At 42.0% G+C, this 12,283-nt stretch overlaps 1 protein-coding gene across 2 annotated transcripts in view; it reads left to right on the top strand.

Annotated features, from left to right (window-relative positions):
• The first annotated feature begins 3,894 nt into the window (after window positions 1-3,894).
• Window positions 3,895-12,283, top strand: part of SKAP2 (src kinase associated phosphoprotein 2) — a 330,384-nt gene continuing 321,995 nt past the window's right edge. Inside the window, exons 1-2 of one of the 2 annotated variants that reach the window (XM_057304344.1) lie at window positions 3,895-3,978; window positions 6,364-6,405. The gene's annotated coding sequence lies outside the window, so the exon portion shown is untranslated. Of the gene's footprint in view, window positions 3,979-4,154; window positions 4,328-6,363; window positions 6,406-12,283 lie in introns of those variants that run through there. The other variant, XM_057304343.1, reaches the window with a different exon arrangement.

Here is a 12,283-nt window from a genome sequence, read left to right as displayed (position 1 = left end):
TTTCCCACCCTGGCCTTATACAGTATCTTTTGTTTATTAGTGTAAGGCCACACAGCAAAACAGATGGCTCGTTTCCAAATTCTTTAATGTGTTAAAGTGTCATTTGCATGCCACTGCCGTAATTTCAATATCTAAAAGCAGGGCTGGACCTGCTGAAATCCTGGAGATTCCAGTCTTCAAGGTGCTGGTTTTAATGTAGCCGAGAGAGAGGAGAACAATAAATTATGGCTAAACATCCAAAGCCTTCTCTAGGTCGTGGAATAAATCAGTTAACAAGCAATGCATTTAGGAAACATTAATATACCTTTCAACGAGGAAAACATTTGTATCTTTTTAGTTGTCCCAATCGATTAAATCAGAGGTGCTTACCACATCCTATTTCTAGGTCTCTCCTTTTCTGTTTTGGTCTCTGAGGAGCATGGTTAGCTCCCTGAAAAATGACAGCAATGGTGACTGAAACAACAAAAGACGGAAAACGGAAAATAGCATCTTATTGATAAATTTAAAAAGGACAAGAGTCTCAATTAGGGACTTGGGATAATTATGGTACAATCCAGTTTTCAAAAGCTTTCTCCTCACTTCCTTCACACTCATTCAAAGGACACCCGAAATTCAGGGTGTCCCCAACCTAAGGCTGAGTTGAGATCTTGCTCTAAAGTCTGCTCTTGGCTTCACCTTTGAAAGTTTACTTTTGGAGGCTATTCAGATGCCATGGTGTTTTCCTCTGGGGCAATCAGATTCAAACCGATCAATATTTACTCAGTCTGAAAGGGTTGTTGAAAAGGCTGCTAACAACAAACTGCTTAGCTGCTCACCCCTGCTTAATCTCAGGTTCACTGAAAGTTCAAGAAGAGATGAATGCAGTGATGGGTCACTTTAGAATGAGTCCCCGCGGTTTATCTGAGCTCTCTGCTAAAGGCAACAATTATAGTTCCATCCCTCTTTGGGAAAGGGGCAACTTTCCTATTATTCTTTTGCTAAACAGTGTTTACTAGAAACTTAAAACACTTTCCTCTCCCTTCCTGGCTTTTTTTTTTTTTTTTTTTGTTAGGTGGGGAGAGGAGCTTCCAGCTGCCCTTCGCCTCTCTCCTTCTCTAGCTTTCTGCCAATCCACTAGGTTTCATTTGACTTAAAATAAATTACATTGAATATTTTTAAAATGTTAAATTAGCCTGACAGAAGAGATCCGATTTATTTCAGATGCCAAGAGCTATGAAATGAGGCTCTTTGGGCCGTTAGAGCTTATCTTCCTTGCGAAGTACAGGGTAAGATTGAATTGAAATCCATTTGCGTTTGAGTAATATCAACAATCAGAGCCCCAATATCCTTCTGAGATGACTTTTTAGACAGGAGGTGAGGGGAGGAAGGGGTAATTCACTTGTGCAAAAGCAAGTACCTCAAGTAGAAAGTCAACTTTAAAATTTTATGCAATCCTAGTGCATAGACTATTGAGATGAGAAAGGAAGACCCAAGGAAGCCAGTTGGGAATGGTGGGAGAAGATGCTGGTCACTGAAGCTAATTGCTACAGCTCTCCCGAGGTCAAAGTTCATGTAATCACTGCATAAATGCATACTAAATAGGGATTTATTAAGCTTTTCTGATGGCTGAGCACGTCTGTGGGGAAAAAAAAAAAAAAAAACGGTCACTGCTGTTTGTGCTTCTTCCCGAAGAATAATCATTCTGGCAGTAGAAGCTCTTGGAGTCTGAGTCTTTAATTTACTGTTTTGAATGACAGGATACCCTTCTGTTTTAAAATTTTGAAATCAATGCAGGGACAACATCTTTATTTTGGATGGGACTGTAAAATAACCCTCTCACTCTTAGAAATGCTATGATTTTTTTTCAATACACACAAGAGCACAAGTTAGCTCGTCCTTATCAGAGAAGCTACACACTAGATGGCTAACTTTGGTGACCTTCTGCTATAGATAAGCCTACTTTTGCCTCCGATTCCGAGAGCACACAGTTCTGCCAAAGGACTTCCTGTGCCTAGATGCTCAAAACTGAAAGGGAGTGGCGCCTGGGTGGCTCTGTCGGTTAAGCGACTGCCTTCCGTTCAGGTCGTGATCCCAGGGTGATCAAGCCCCAAATCGGGCTTCCCTCTCCCCCTGCCTGCCACTCTGCCTACTTGTGCTCTCTATCTTTCTGCCAAATAAATAAATACCTCTAAAAAACCTGAAAGGGACCCATTTAACCAACCTCTCATTTTATGAATCAGAACAATAAGGTGTCCAGAGGTGGATTGATTTGGCTAGTATCATTACCCTTACTTCCTAAATAAAAACCAGGGCAGTTTAGCATCTGAGGCCAGTGCACTTCTTGAATCTAAATTTCTGATTTGATTTTGCCCCTTCCCATTTTTTCTATGTGATTTGTTTCAGGCTGGATATAGTTCACATTCTTCCATTTCTGGTCTCCTAGCCATCCACTAAGTCCTTGATCTGGAAGCCACCAAGATTACTTGAATCTTTGAAACAACCTTCCAGTTGAATGTTTCTACCATCTTGTTCGAAGAATAAAATATTGGGCTACTAGCTGTTAAAGACATATGTTTTTTTTTCTTTTAAAGATTTTATTTATTTATTTGACAGAGATAGAGACAACCAGCGAGAGAGGGAACACAAGCAGGGGGAGTGGGAGAGGAAGAAGCAGGCTCATAGCAGAGGAGCCTGATGTGGGGCTTGATCCCATAACGCCGGGATCACGCCCTGAGCTGAAGGCAGACGCTTAACCACTGTGCCACCCAGGCGCCCCAAAGACGAACGTTCTTAAAATATAAAAATAGAACAGGTAAAATTCAACACACATACATATTTGTTGTTGTTGTTTTTGAACCTAGACTAGGGAACAATAAATGAAAGAGGAGTTGCCTGTGTCCAAGTTCAAGCTCCATTAAATTGTCAGCATCAGCTAAAAGGGCTTAGAGATCAGTTAGAAAGGGCTTAGAGATGCGAGGAACATTCCAGGAGGTGTCTTAACCCTAAATCTTTTTCTGTGTTTGTTTCTGTGTGGTTTATGACACAGCATAGCCTCCGGAACTGCCCTGGTCCATATTTCTTAGTTTTCTTCACGACTCATTCATGTACCAAATACACATACAATTTAACATAAAGTTGCCTTGCAACACAACTTTCCACATTTTCCTTCCTTGGTGGGGTCCTACTGATCTCAGCAGAAACCTGCTGCCCAAAGGGACACCTATGGCTGTCAGTGGAATCCCCAGCGCTTTACAGCCTTCAAATATAGCTAAACTTCGATTGCAGAACAGGAAAGCAAATATCAATCAAGCAATTCTGCTGGTAGAGCTAGCCTACGAAGCTCCCCCCACCCAATCTCAAACCCTAATTACGCCCTGTAAAACAGTCTGGAAAGATTGCATTTGGGGTTTATTGGAAACAAATGAAAAGACCAACGTTTCTTTTTCTCAACATTTCCAGATGCAACTAAAATATGTGTCTCCATTAAAAAAAAAATAGCCCATTACACTTTTTTCCTATTAAAAACGTGGTGGAAAACGTCCAGTCACAAGCCTAATCTATAGAAATCAGATTGTTTTATATTTTCATTTTAGGCTTGGGCGTTCAGGTTGCGACGGCTTGCAACCGAAAATAGAGCAAAAATTTATTGAAATTCTTTTTCTTTTTAAACTCGATACTTTTTAGCCGCACTGGACATTTTAGCCTGCTTCTTTAAAAAAGAAAAATCGCCCCAGAACCACAGCGAGAATGCAGAAAGCCACGATTTGATCGAGTAGGGACCCTCCTCCCTCCCCGCCAAGTATGAGCAACACGGTTCCGGGGATCTGTCCATTCTGAGGAACAAACGAGGCCCTTCCTTCAGGACGCGCCGGGGCAGCTGCCGGAGGCTCGGCTCTGCGGATCGCTCGCGGGGCAGCGCCGCGTGGTCCGGGCCGCCCGCGGGGAGAGGCCGCCGGTCCTCGGCGCCCCGCAGCGGTGCAGCGGAGCCCCGCCACCAAGGTGACGACGGCTTTCCCTCCTTCGCGTCACCTCCTCCTCTCTCCGAACTCTTCGGCCAACGCCGCGGCTCCCTTCGCGTCCCGCGTGGCCCCCACGCAGAGCGGGGCGGAAGCAGCATCCGGGCCCTTCGCGGGTGTGGCGGCGGCGCGGCCCGGCCGGCCTGGGGCCTGCGCGCTTTCCGGCCGCGGCGCGGGGCGGGCTGGCTGTGAACCGAGCGTGGGTCGGGGCACCTCCCCGGAGGCTGCGAAGAGCCCCGCTTTGTCTCGGGGGGCCACTAGGCCTCCCGTTTCCCTCCTTTCCCCGCCAGCATCGCCTTGCTTCCAGGTGCCCCGGGACGCGGAGCAGAGAGGTGCGGCCTCAAATGCCTCAGGGGGCCGCGTGACTCCTCCGGGTGGGGGGCTCGGGGCTTCCATTCCCTGAACCCCGGCTGAGGGACAGAACATGTCTTCCCCAGGAGGAGAAACCCAGGTCGGAAGCCTAGTCCCCTAGTTCATCTTAAAGATGTGAAAGGGCGGGGGGGGGGGGGGCGGGGGGGGGGAGATTTTACTCCCTGCTTCCTCCTCCCAGCTATTTCCAAAATATGTTTAATTGACTAACATACTCGTTCTCCTTCTAGTTCAACTTTGATGTTTTGAAAGGTGGAAGGTGGGGAGTGCAGGGGTGATAAGTTTCTAAACATTGGATGTTCGGAGAGAGACTAAGGCTTCTCTAGTCAAGGGAACTCCTTGCTTCTCCAATGCCCTCCTCCTTTCAGTTGCAGAGTCAACCAGCGCCTTGCCTCCAGTCTCACTTCTTTCTAGAAAGTTGCCTGTACTGCTTCCCACGCTTTCAGCTGAGCGCCTCCTCGAAACTCTTTTATGCGGGAAGCTTTGTTACACAGTACCTAACTGGGATTGTGAACTAGACTATCCATTTGTGTTAGTCTTGGCTCCCCAAATGGACCTTAAGCTTCCTGAGGGCAGGGCGCTAGACTTCCAGTGATCTGAAGAGACGTTCCTTTTAGAAGAGCTCTGGACAGGAATTCAGGACACCTGCGTTCAGTCTTTTCTCATTCACAGTATGGGCTTGGGCAGAGCTCTTAACCTTAAGTTATAAAATAAGGTGATTGTTCTTGCTGGCTTTTAAGTAATTCTCTAAAACTTATATGGTTTTTCAGTATCCAGAAAATCTGCTATTTATTCAGGATTACTCTGAGCAAAACCCTATGTCAAATACTAAACATACACTAACTCATTTAAATCTTACTCAGACCCAAGAAAGAGATATTTTTATTATTTTGATTTTACAGCTAAGGAAATAGAGGGGTCCAAGATGTTAAGTAACTTGTCCACTGAATCCAGAGCCCCAGACTCTTACCCACTGAATTGTAGTGCTTCTCCACAGGGTCAACCATATAAATCCTCTACAGAGAGTTACCAGGCTATCTCTGTTTGACACAGGCACTATAGTGGGTAATTGCTCATTGGTGAAGAATTAGCTGGAGAAACTGATTTTAATATCAGACAAGTATGCAAACTGTAGCTACACATTCTTGGGAAAATAAGCAAATGACAAATACTTGAATGAAAACAAAGCTAAAGAGAGATCAAATTTAACAATAAAGTCAATGAGAGGACTAATTTAACAGTAAAGGTTTTTTTTCCCCCATATCTGACACCAATTGATTAAGAGAATAATTTGCAGGGAGAAAAAAGATACCTTTTATGTTCACAAGTTATGTCCGTGACATGCCTAATGTGGACAAAAATGGAAATATTCAATATGAAATACAGATGTTTTGTTTCTATGAAAGCTAGCATCCACAGGATTGGAAACATTTGAATGCATGATATTGCATCTCTCAGTTTTCATTTGGTCATTTTATATACTGCAAATCCAGTCACAATTCACGTTTGAAGAAAAAGAGAAGAATTTGCCTTCACTCAAAAGCACTAGCCTTCATAGTTTACAGCTTAGCACCTGTCGGGGTACCTGGCTGGCTCAGCTGGAGGAGTATGTGACTCTTGATCTCCAGGTGGTGATTTCAAGCCCCATGTTGGGTGTAGAGATTATTTAAATAAATAAAACTTAAACAAAACAAAACAAAACCCCAGCAATTTAGCATTTCTTAACTGAGAATAACCAGAGGAACCAGGTTCAACAAGAACTTAAAGGAATATGTTATGAGGCCTAAAGAGAGCCAGTTTTTAAAAGCCAATTATTCCCAGTATTCAGTTTATAGGACGTCAGATTGAGTTGTATGAAGAAGAATGTACTTTGCTTCTTCCTACTTTTCCAACGTTCATAAGTGCATGAGGACTTGGCATTATTACAAACATTATAATGTTAGTGATATTATTTAGTTATAGAATCACAGATCATCTAATCTGGTCTTTCTATTTTTAGGTGAAGAAACTGAGGCCCAGAGAGGTGCTAGCAGCAACAGTGGTAAGAAAAAATATTTGCTTATATCTTTAATATGTACTTAAGTGAATATTAAAAATGGCATGCAAAATTAATCTCAGGATAGATATGTTAATAACATCAATAATTAATTACTATATTAAGTATAGTAATTACAGTAATTAATTACACTAATAATTAAATACTGAAGATCTAAATGTTATTAAGAATAAGCAGATTTAAATACCTAGATATATGGCCAGAGGGTTTCTTCCTTACTACTTACCTACATGAATCTTACAGAGAGGGTGACTGTGCACATCTCTCCCATGGGTAAAGAGAAACCGGATGATGCATTTTATTTCTTCAATTTCAGAAATTCTTTGTATGGTTTGACAGATGAGACAGAGACAAAATCAAGAAGAGAAACCAAGCTTCTTAATTGTCCTGCCCAAGCCACTCAGATAGCATGTTAGCTCCCTGGTTGCTGCCTGATTCAGGCACCCTGAAACTTGAGGGCATTCTGGCTACGCTGATCTGTTCCCTATGGACCATAAGGGCTTAATTTGCAACTCATTACTTATACAAAAAATAGTAGCTCTACTAAAGAGATCCAGACTCTAGCGAGTTGTGACAACTTATTTTTTTTGTTAACATTTATTGATGGCTTTCTTTGTATCAGACGTTGAGCTAGGAGTCTTATGTGCATTATCTCAGTTTTTCTTCATGGTAGCCTTATGATGTAGGTTTTATTTTATCCCCGTTTACAGATGGAGAAACTGAGGCTTAGGGAAGTTCTCTAAGTTTCTCACCATTAAATAATGAGTGGCTAAAGAGTTAAATTTGCAGCCTGTTACAGTAATCCTCACATGTTGAAGCCTCATATCTTAAGAATGTGAGATAAAATATTTTTTTCCATCTCAAGCTAAAAAATAAAACGTGAGAGTAATGTAATTAAGACTACCCTTAAATTTAACTTCAGCTTTAAAATGTTTGTATTTTAGGTGTTAGGGAATTTCTTGCTGTGAGTCCGAGAAGGCCATATCATTGCTTTCTTGGAAGCCCCATCTGTTTCAGCACAGCCGTAGGGAAGGTGCTAGACACGCAGTAGCAAGTCTAGTGCTTTGGCAGTGTAGGTGGCAGCATGCGAGTTCAGGGCAGAGGCAGTGGTCTCACCAGACATGCTAAGCTTTCCATTTATCTAGCCTGATTTTCAGTCTTCCTAGCAATTATCTGAGCTACCGGTATGTTCCTTTCCCAATTAAATCACCAATAGTCAGTTTCTGTTGCTCACAACTAAGAATCCTGATTCATGTACTGTGTGATATACCAAATGATGGTGCTTTGGAATTTCCTTTTTTGAAAGACTTTACTTATAAGTAGTCCCACATCCAATGTGGGGCTCGAACTCACAGCCCTGAGATCAAGAGTCACATACTCTACCGACTGAGGCAGCCAGGTGCCCCAAGGTGCTTTGAAATTTTTTAAGGCCATGGAGGTGTGGCCAGGAATTGTAGGAGGGTAGTTGGACTCTGTAATGTGGAAAGTATCTCTCTATATAAGATGGGCCAGAGAACAGCTTCTTCAAATTCTATTTTCTCTTTTTTCCCAACTTTGGGCTTTTTTTTTTTTTTTTTTAAGTTTTATTTATTTAGGGACGCCTGGGTAGCTCAGTTGGTTAAGCATCTACCTTCAGCTCAGGTCATGATCCCAGGGTCCTGGGATCTAGCGCCACATCAGTCTCCCTGCTCAGTGGGGAGCCTGCTTCTCCCTTTCCCCTGCCTGCTGCTCCCCCTGCTTGTGCTCTCTTTCTTTCTCTCTGTCAAATAAATAAATAAATAAATAAATAAATAAATAAATAAATAAATATTTTAAAAGATTTTATGTATTTGTTTCAGAGAGAGAGAGAACACAAATGGGGGAGACAGGCCAAGGAAGAGGGAGAAGCAGGCTCCCTGGGGAGCCAGATGCGCGGCTTGATCCCAGGACCCCGAGATCAGGACCTGAGCTGAAGTCAGACACTTAACTGACTAAGCCACCCAGGTGCCCCTAAATAAATCTTTTTTTTAAAAAATATTATTTATTTAAATAATCTCTACACCCAATGTGGGGCTCAAACTCATGACTCCCAAGTTCAGAAGTCACATACTCCTCTAAGCCAGCCAGCCAACCCTGGGCTTTTTTAGTGCACATCCTTTTTGCTTTGTTAAACCTAAACAAATATATTGGGGTGCCTGGGTGTCTCAGTTGTTTAAGCACCCAATTCTTGATTTTCGCTCAGGTCATGATCTCAGGGTCGTGAGATGGAGCCCCACATCTGGCTCCTGACTCAGCGCTCCACAGGGAGTCTGCTTGAGATTCTCTCTCTGTCCCTCCCCCTCTTAAAATAAATAAATCTTAAAAAAAAAAACCCTGAACATATATATTTAAAGAGCCAAAGATGGCCGTGTGCCCAATAAGAAAATGCAAATTTATCTAATTGAGTTGTAGACCCAGCTTATTTTCTGTTTTATTTTATAGCTTTCCTATCTTATCATCTTGAGTAGTTATTCTTCTGAGGCTGACCCTTTACGTACAACAGTGGCTGACACTTGTTGATAGCTTCCATTGTGTGAGGCACTATGCTAAGCACTTTACGTGGATTGGCTCCTTTCAATCCTCTACACTGTGAGGTGTAGGTAGGTACTATTATAATCCCTATTTTCAAGAAGAAGAAACTAAGAGGAGAGGTCACTCTGGTAGAAAATGGCAAAGCTCACTCTTTAACCTGGCAGTCTGGCTTCTGAGTACTTATTCTTCAAAACATTGTATGTACTCTTCCCCCGAAGTCATTTCACTGATCCAACTTTTCTTTTTCTTACCTTTCCTCTTTCTCATTCTCTTTTTCTCCCTAGTTTTTCTCTTTCTTAACTAAGAATGACTTGAAAGCATCCAGTCCAGTCCCTAACCGAGCATCTGTAACTGTGTGAGCTGACTGGTTCCCTATCTATCAGCTGCAGGTGCCCTTGCAAAGCACCTATGGGTTTACTCCTCTGGCCCTGCGAATTCCATCTAGCTTCACCTTTTCCTGACCTCCACTAGCCCTCTCCCCTCTCCCCGCCATGTGGGACTTCTGTTCTCATCTTCTTACTCTAGTTTTTCTTGCTGTCTTATATTTAAATCCTGTCTCATGACTTTGCTCCTTCATTAATTAAGACATTTATTCAGGGATGATGTAAAATTTTACAGAGAGGAGGTACCACCCCTTTTCAAGGAGTTTATAAAGCATTATGAAGCATATAACCTATTAGCTAATTTATGTTATATTACATTATGTATTAATATTTTTATTAGAGTTTAGTTAGGCATTTAAGCTTTTAGGATTTTATTATGAAAGTCCTATAGAATAGGGGCACCTGGTTGGCTCAGTTGTGAGTTTGAGCCCCACATTGGGTGTAGAGATTACTTAAAATAAATAAATAAAAAAATTTTAGAAGTCCTAAAGAACAATTAGAGGTGACATTCCTTTTTCTCCAAAATGTGTAACTTGAGAATAAGCCTTTAGTTCTGGTTGGGGCAATGATCAACATGTGATTTGGGTCAAATGCTAAGGTTTTATGATGACACTTGCTGGAGAAGACAAGGTGTCTGGTAAATGTTAACATAAACTCCATGCCCCCAGTTTGACTGTGAAAGACAAGGGATTGGAAAGAGAAGAGAATAAGAATTATAGAAACTTGGGGCTTTTCAAGTACTTATGAGTCAGAAAGGCTGAAAAAAGGAGGATAAGATAGATGAAAATGACCCTGGGGAGAGCATTATGTTTAGGACAAAGGGAACCTAATTTTGGGCAAATTCTGTAGATGGAGTCTAAGGATGCTACGAAGGCAGATTGAATTCTTATGGTTTTAAGGTGATCAGTTTTTCTAGATCCAGTGCTGGAATATGTGAGAGGTGAAGAAATTAAAAAAAAACCAGACAAACAAAAAACCCCAATTATGGCTTAGTTTTAGAAAGGAAAACAGAGTTAGGAACTACTGTAAAAGCAAAGATGACTTACCCATACTTCAGTATGTCTGTGTGATTATACATGTATATGCATATATGTCTCTTTAGGAAGAGCCTTTCCTCCTGATGCCACGCTGCTCACATTGTTTACCTGCCTTCTTCTTTTTCCTCCTCTTCTTCTTCTTCTTCTTTTTTTTTTTTTTTGAGATTTTATTTATTTATTTGACAGAGAGAGAGAGAGAGAACACAAGTAGGGGGAACAGCAAGCAGAGGGAGAGGGAGAAGCAGACTCCTCCCTGAGCGGGAAGCCCGATGTGGGGCTTTATCCCAGGACCCTGGGATCAAGACCTGGGCTGAAGGCAGATGCTTAACTGACTGAATCACCCAGGCGCCCATGTTCACCTGCCTTCTTGAATTCCCTCCAAAGAACCATACTCCTTCTTCCCCAGGGAGTTTGCGACCTGGGATGAATCTCCCCTCTCCATTTTTTCCTGAGACCTTGAGGTCTTAGCTAAATGATGCTTCCTCAGAGAGGCCTTAACCTAGTACCCTCTTTGTTTCCTTTACACACTTATCACAGTTTACAAGTGTAGTTTTATATTTTTTGTCTCTCCTTCTCAACCTATATCCTGAGAGCTTTTCTGTCTATTCAACACTTTTTGTCCCCCCTACCCCCCACATACAGTTCCTGTTAGTAACTGCTAAATAGACATTGAATGAATGTTTATATTAACGAGGGTCTGGCTGGGCTGTTATAACAAAGAAATCTAAAAATACAGTGGCTTAGGGACTGCTAGGTGGCTCAGTCACTTAAGCATCCAACTCTTGATTTCGGTTCAGGTCATGATCTCAGGGTCATGAGATCCACCTGGGACTCCACGCTGGGCATGGAACCTGCTTAAGATTCTCTATCTCTCTCTCCCCCTCCCCCCACCCCTGCTCACTCTCTCTCTAAAAATAAAATAAAATAAAATAAAATAAAATAAAATAAAATAAATACAATGACTTAAATATGGCTGAAGTTTAATTCTCTTGTATGTAAAATTTCAGAGGAAGGGGAGAGCCCAGACTGGTGGGGTGCCTTAGCACCATGAGGTCATTCACAATCTTAGTTTCTTCTGTGCTGCTCTGGTATTCCTTTGGTCTTGTCTGCATTGTCAGATCTGGGCTACCTCCACATTCCCATTCCGTTTATAGGAAGAGTATAGAATGAAAGTGGAGGGCAAGCAATTTCATAAAGCAAATGATTTGTAAGTAGCACACCTTGCTTCCATTCACATTTTGTTGTGATAAACTTAGTCATATGGACACACCTACCTGTAAAGAATATGAATGCAGTCTCTGGGTGGGTGGCCATGAGCTATCTAGAATGGAAGAAGGAGAGGATGAGAATTGGGGATTAACTAACCATCTGTCCTATTGCTGGGTCAATGCTTGTTGAAAGAATGAACATTCATTCTTATATTATCAGAGGTTGGAATAATATAAGTGTTTGAGGGCTCTGTTTTAGAACTTGAGAAAATAGGGATGTGATAAAAAAATATTAGACACTGATTAAAATAGCATCAAATATGCTCAATGATACAGCCTGTTCACCCACAAGTTTAGGGCAAGGGAGGGTTAAGGATCAAGAAATTGAGCAAAGCAGGTGCAGGGCAGCTCTGGGTATTGTGACTACACACCTGGCTTTGTTAGAAATTGGATATAAAATCTCTGCCTTCAGCAAGCTTCCAGAAATAAGCCCTTAGCTAATAAGACCAGCTTCCCTCCAATCTTTCCCTGGCAGGGAGGAAGCCATTTTAAGGCAAAGACATTACTTGACCACTGACCTTTTCTCTTTATTATCCTAAATTTGACACCAACAAAGACTTTGAAATTTTAGGCCACAAACAGAGCCAAACCAAAATAGTAACTATTTTAAAGGATGTGGATAAAA

The sequence above is a fragment of the Ursus arctos genome, unplaced genomic scaffold (genome assembly GCF_023065955.2).
Source record: "Ursus arctos isolate Adak ecotype North America unplaced genomic scaffold, UrsArc2.0 scaffold_3, whole genome shotgun sequence".
Lineage (NCBI taxonomy): Eukaryota > Metazoa > Chordata > Mammalia > Carnivora > Ursidae > Ursus > Ursus arctos.
The sequence above is the reverse complement of the archived record's forward strand: the minus strand, read 5'-3'. Positions and strand labels throughout refer to the sequence as shown.